Below are 7,500 nucleotides of genomic sequence, written 5' to 3'. Positions count from 1 at the left end.
TGTGGAGGAGTGCTGACTGCCGAGTCTCCGCTGACCGCACATCACACCGACACAACACGGCATTACCGTACATTACTGCTGCCAGAGACTTACTGTAGAAAATACGGTAGCAACATTTGAGGTTTTACAGACTTAACTTACATTTACAGTAAAAAAACGTATTGCATTATCTGATATAATGATAATTAACCGATCTATCAGCAGCTTTTCGACATTAAAGTTAATACTGATATATAAGCTGCACAGTGTCATTCACACCACACACACACACCACACACACCACACACACACACCACACACACACACACACACACACACACACTAAACACCATCATGTTAACACACATGACATTTAAAAAATGCATTAAAACATTAATTTAACAATATTAAATGTAACATGGAATCCTAATGTACATCACTGATTAGAAAAACTATGAAGAAACATTGTCGTTTAAACAAAAATACATCAAATGTGAACGTCACGCAGGGAATTGTGGGAATGTCAGTTTACGGCTTTTCACTGTAAATTATAAAGACTTATTCACCTGCAAAAACTGTAAATTGAACTGTATTTTACTGTAAATGTACCATCAGATCGATCACAGTTCTTCACCGTATATAGTACGGAAACTTTCTATTAACTCTGGGGTCTAAGGTGTGTTTGAGGTCCTTGAGATGTTCTGACATTTGTGCTTTTTTCAGTTGCTTATAAACATATTAAAGGTGTAATTACACTATTTATCACAAACAGGGATGTGAGCAACATGCATGTACATGTTTGTATTTTTGAGAGAATAATGGTTATGCATGGTTATTCAAAAAACAAAAAATTAAAGTGTCTGAAATAACGCCACAAAACACATAGTAAATATGTGTTCACAATACTTTTGAGTAATTGATGTTATCGCCTAGAGTTTTTCCTTCAAAATTATCTGAAAATCATCCTGCCTAATCACTCACATAAAACAATACATTGATTTACATTTTGTAAAACACTTTTTGTTTGGGAAGGCAATATGCGCAGGGGCGTCGACGATCCAACACATCATGTATAGTAAGTGGTTCACACCTGAGAAGACAATGACCCGCATAATGACCCCGCATAATGACCCCGCATAATGACCCCACATAATGACCCCGCATAATGACCCCGCATAATGACCCCGCATAATGAGCCTTTCATTCAGGTGTGTCACACAAGAGAGAATGTGAGGACAAAATAAATGAATAAATATATGTATATATAATCCAAATATAAATTAACCAATTAACAGTTTTTCACCATATGTCTTTTTTAATGTCTGCCAGACGAGTAACTTGGCGATGTCACTGTGTAAAGAAATACTACACGCCTGCGCACATATATATGCAAACGCTCATATCTATAGACTAAACACGTGATACGCATGTGCGCCGTCAGCGTTTCACAGATTCACGTTTATGAAGTTTACACGGAGATGATCACGTTTTAAACACTTCACCGTGGATCCAGTTGCAGAGTGTGTGTTCTCGAGCTCCAGACACTGGTGTGTGTGAATGAACGTCCAGAACTAACACAGTCTCACCCCAAAACGTCACATACTGACGCGTCTTGACCATTCGGCAACATACGACGAAAAGGGTACCCTTTAACGTCCATATGTGACGATTCGGGAATGGTTGGGTTTAGGTATGCGGTAGGGTACCGCTAGAGGGCGCTGCTGGTGCGCTTATGTCTGCGTCTCATATGGACGTTAAAGGGTACCTTTTTCGTCGTATGTTGCCGAATGGTCAAGACGCGTCAGTATGTGACGTTTTGGGGTGAGACCGGGCTGCCAGAACACACTAAAGTTTGTGTTTTCTGTTAGAACGGTGTCGTGTTAGCGGCCGCTAAGTTAATAACTAATGATCTTTACAACGGAAGTGAATCAATCAAATCTAACTTTATCTGGACAATAACTTTATTCTAGATCTTCTGTAAAGCCTGAACACTGTTACTGTAATCTCCTGTTACTGTAATCTCTCTGTTACTGTAATCTCCTGTTACTGTAATCTCCCGTTACTGTAATCTCCTGTTACTGTAATCTCCTGTTACTGTAATCTCCTGTTACTGTAATCTCCCGTTACTGTAATCTCCTGTTACTGTAATCTCCTGTTACTGTAATCTCCTGTTACTGTAATCTCCCGTTACTGTAATCTCCTTTTACTGTAATCTCCCGTTACTGTAATCTCCTGTTACTGTAATCTCCTGACACTGTAATCTCCTGTTACTGTAATCTCCTTTTACTGTACTCTTCTGTTACTGTAATCTCCTGTTACTGTAATCTCCTGACACTGTAATCTCCTGTTACTGTAATCTCCTTTTACTGTAATCTTCTGTTACTGTAATCTCCTGTTACTGTAATCTCCTGTTACTGTAATCTCTGTTACTGTAATCTCCTGTTACTGTAATCTCCTTTTACTGTAATATTCTGTTACTGTAATCTCCTGTTACTGTAATCTCTGTTACTGTAATCTCCTGTTACTGTAATCTCCTGTTACTGTAATCTCTCTGTTACTGTAATCTCCTGTTACTGTAATCTCCTGTTACTGTAATCTCCTGTTACTGTAATCTCCTGTTACTGTAATCTCCTGTTACTGTAATCTCCTGTTACTGTAATCTCCAGTTACTGTAATCTCCTGTTACTGTAATCTCCTGTTACTGTAATCTCCTGTTACTGTAATCTCCTGTTACTGTAATATCCTGTTACTGTAATATCCTGTTACTGTAATCTCCTGTTACTGTAATCTCCCGTTACTGTAATCTCCTTTTACTGTAATCTCCTGTTACTGTAATCTCCCGTTACTGTAATCTCCTGTTACTGTAATCTCCTTTTACTGTAATCTCCCGTTACTGTAATCTCCTGTTACTGTAATCTCCTGACACTGTAATCTCCTGTTACTGTAATCTCCTTTTACTGTACTCTTCTGTTACTGTAATCTCCTGTTACTGTAATCTCCTGACACTGTAATCTCCTGTTACTGTAATCTCCTTTTACTGTAATCTTTTGTTACTGTAATCTCCTGTTACTGTAATCTCCTGTTACTGTAATCTCTGTTACTGTAATCTCCTGTTACTGTAATCTCCTTTTACTGTAATATTCTGTTACTGTAATCTCCTGTTACTGTAATCTCTGTTACTGTAATCTCCTGTTACTGTAATCTCCTGTTACTGTAATCTCTCTGTTACTGTAATCTCCTGTTACTGTAATCTCCTGTTACTGTAATCTCCTGTTACTGTAATCTCCTGTTACTGTAATCTCCTGTTACTGTAATCTCCAGTTACTGTAATCTCCTGTTACTGTAATCTCCTGTTACTGTAATCTCCTGTTACTGTAATCTCCTGTTACTGTAATCTCTGTTACTGTAATCTCCTGTTACTGTAATCTCCTGTTACTGTAATCTCTGTTACTGTAATCTCCTGTTACTGTAATCTCCCGTTACTGTAATCTCCTGTTACTGTAATCTCCTTTTACTGTAATCTCCCGTTACTGTTATCTCCTGTTACTGTAATCTCCTGACACTGTAATCTCCTGTTACTGTAATCTCCTTTTACTGTAATCTTCTGTTACTGTAATCTCCTGTTACTGTAATCTCCTGTTACTGTAATCTCTGTTACTGTAATCTCCTGTTACTGTAATCTCCTTTTACTGTAATATTCTGTTACTGTAATCTCCTGTTACTGTAATCTCTGTTACTGTAATCTCCTGTTACTGTAATCTCCTGTTACTGTAATCTCTCTGTTACTGTAATCTCCTGTTACTGTAATCTCCTGTTACTGTAATCTCCTGTTACTGTAATCTCCTGTTACTGTAATCTACTGTTACTGTAATCTCCTGTTACTGTAATCTCCAGTTACTGTAATCTCCTGTTACTGTAATCTCCTGTTACTGTAATCTCCTGTTACTGTAATCTCCAGTTACTGTAATCTCCTGTTACTGTAATCTCCTGTTACTGTAATCTCCTGTTACTGTAATCTCTGTTACTGTAATCTCCTGTTACTGTAATCTCCTGTTACTGTAATCTCTGTTACTGTAATCTCCTGTTACTGTAATCTCCTTTTACTGTAATCTCTCTGTTACTGTAATCTCCTGTTACTGTAATCTCCTGACACTGTAATCTCCTGTTACTGTAATCTCCTGACACTGTAATCTTCTGTTACTGTAATCTCCTGTTACTGTAATCTCCTGTTACTGTAATCTCTGTTACTATAATCTCCTGTTACTGTAATCTCCTTTTACTGTAATATTCTGTTACTGTAATCTCCTGTTACTGTAATCTCTGTTACTGTAATCTCCTGTTACTGTAATCTCCTGTTACTGTAATCTCCTGACACTGTAATCTCCTGTTACTGTAATCTCCTGTTACTGTAATCTCTGTTACTGTAATCTCCTTTTACTGTAATATTCTGTTACTGTAATCTCCTGTTACTGTAATCTCCTGTTACTGTAATTTCTGTTACTGTAATCTCTGTTACTGTAATCTCCTGTTACTGTAATCTCCTGTTACTGTAATCTCTGTTACTGTAATCTCCTTTTACTGTAATCTCTGTTACTGTAATCTCTGTTACTGTAATCTCCTGTTACTGTAATCTCCTGTTACTGTAATTTCTGTTACTGTAATCTCTGTTACTGTAATCTCCTGTTACTGTAATCTTCTGTTACTGTAATCTCCTGTAACTGTAATCTCCTGTTACTGTAATCTCTGTTACTGTAATCTCCTTTTACTGTAATCTCTGTTACTGTAATCTCCTTTTACTGTAATCTCTGTTACTGTAATCTCTGTTACTGTAATCTCCTGTTACTGTAATCTCCTGTTACTGTAATCTCCTGTTACTGTAATCTCTGTTACTGTAATCTCCTGTTACTGTAATCTTCTGTTACTGTAATCTCCTGTTACTGTAATCTCCTGTTACTGTAATCTCCTGTTACTGTAATCTCTGTTACTGTAATCTCTGTTACTGTAATCTCCTGTTACTGTAATCTCCTGTTACTGTAATCTCCTGTTACTGTAATCTCTGTTACTGTAATCTCCTGTTACTGTAATCTCCTGTTACTGTAATCTCCTGTTACTGTAATCTTCTGTTACTGTAATCTCCTGTTACTGTAATCTCCTGTTACTGTAATCTCTGTTACTGTAATCTCCTGTTACTGTAATCTTCTGTTACTGTAATCTCCTGTTACTGTAATCTCCTGTTACTGTAATCTTCTGTTACTGTAATCTCCTGTTACTGTAATCTCCTGTTACTGTAATCTCATGTTACTGTAATCTCCTGTTACTGTAATCTCCTGTTACTGTAATCTCATGTTACTGTAATCTCCTGTTACTGTAATCTCCTGTTACTGTAATCTCCTGTGTTCACTGTAAATCTGCTGTGGAACTCTATACTGTTAAAGCGCTGTATAGATGAAGCTGACTTGACTTGACGTTATTAGTTTAGTTTGTTCACAGACGCTCAGTTCTGGTTCACGGCCTGCAGTTTCTCGAAGGCCTGTGTGTGGTGTGTTTCTGCAGGCCTCCGCTGACGGGAGTGTGTGTGACAGCAGACGTTACACAGGTAATGAGTGTGTTTATCAGACACGGCACAAGGTGGGAGAAGCGTTTCATCACACATCAGATCAAAGCTCTGCTCGGTCTATTCCCTCGCGCGCCGCGGAAACAAAGCGCTTTCCTGGGACGAGCGTGAGATGAAAGCGATCGTTCGTCAGTCGTATCTGATGCCGGAGAACATTACAACATCATTCCTGCTATCTGTAGGTGAGCAGCGGCTCTCTCTCTCTCTGAAGCAATCCAGACCTCAGATAACATGACACTCGATGGACGAGACGCGCAGATTTCTCTTCACTGGCATCATAATCTTCTCAGTTACAGAAACTCTTGCTGAAGCGTCAGGTCGGATCTCTCACTGCACCGGCTCCTCGTGATGAATCCAGAGAACACTTCTGCTGGAGATAAAGCATGCGCTCCAATCGGGGAATATACCGTATACACCTGCATGGAAACAAATGAGCGCTTTACACTGAAAGTGAAGGATCTCTGGTTGTTTAATTGCTGGAAATCACTGTCATTCTAGAAATAAATCCATCAAACTTGACATGTATAATAGTTAGAGACAAATGCTGGTTAGTTATTGAAAATGGTTAAAATAATACAATAAAATAAAAAAATCTAAATAAAATAAAGAAGTAATATTAGCTAGATTAAAAAGTTCGTCTAGACAAACTTTAAGTTGGCTTGTGAAAGTTTAGACCAGATAGTTTGAAGAAGTTTAAAGTTTAAAGTAGTTTAAATAAATAAAGCCATTCTATAACTTTAGTAACAGAGTTGAATGGTTGAATAAAAAAAGGAAATATATTAACATCCCATCATGCTCTAGAAACGGTCCAGATGATGTCAATTCATAAATTACATTATTTTATTGGATGTTCCATTTTTTATTTGGAGAATAATGTCATGTTTGCTTTACAAAAAAAAAAAAACTACAATGAACTGGACATCAATTCGACAGACTGTTAAAACTATGAATCTGGCTAAGATCATAATTTCGACATGATAATACAGACGTTTGATGAGTTTAAATCTACAGATTATAATTGATCTAACATCTCTACAGATTGTGTTCTCGCTCTGAAGAACACGGTACTTTTATTGCTTTACAAAAGTAATGGGACACCACTTTGTACCGTGTTTGTGTAAAGTGCCATTTGTGTGCGAGTTTATTGCAGAATCAGCGTTCCAGCTTTTCTCTCACACACACTATTAGTTTCTCTGAGAGCGGCTGTTTGCTCACAGGACTACGAGAAGGACACGCAGAGAGACAAATGCAGGAGCAGGAGCCGGATAAATGACACAACAGGCTTCATTTCTTAATGTAAAACGCTTGAGATGCTCTGAAACGCCATTAAAAGCCTCCCACAGTTTACATGCGGCGGCTGGAAGTGCCATGGCAGATGCTAAGTAGATTTCAGCGAGATGGACTCAGAGTCGTGAGATTTCTCAGAGCTGCATTACAGTATGTAGACGAGAGGACGGGTCAGAATTAGTGGATTGTATATTCGTAATGGGCAGTAATTACAGGAACCCAAACGGGTCGAGTTACACGATCCCCTGATCATTTACCATCAGAAACCTCAGAGGAGGAACATGAGATGAGAGAGAGAGAGAGAGAGGGGGGGGAGAGAGAGAGAGAGGGAGAGAGAGAGATAGAGAGAGAGAGAGAGAGAGAGAGAGAGAGAGAGGGGGGGGAGAGAGAGAGAGAGAGGGAGAGAAAGAGAGAGAAAGAGAGAGAGAGAGAGAGAGAGAGAGAGAGAGAGAGAGAGAGAGAGAGAGAGAGAGAAAGAGAGAGAGGGGGAGAGAGAGAGAGAGAGAGAGAGAGAGAGAGGAGAGAGAGGGGGGGGGGAGAGAGAGAGAGAGAGAGAGAGGAGAGAGAGAGAGAGGAGAGAGAGAGAGAGAAGAGAGAGAGAGAGAGAGAGAAAAAGGAAA

Source organism: Phoxinus phoxinus (assembly GCF_949152265.1).
Source record: "Phoxinus phoxinus genome assembly, chromosome: 11".
NCBI classification, from domain to species: domain Eukaryota; kingdom Metazoa; phylum Chordata; class Actinopteri; order Cypriniformes; family Leuciscidae; genus Phoxinus; species Phoxinus phoxinus.
This window is presented reverse-complemented; position numbering follows the sequence as displayed.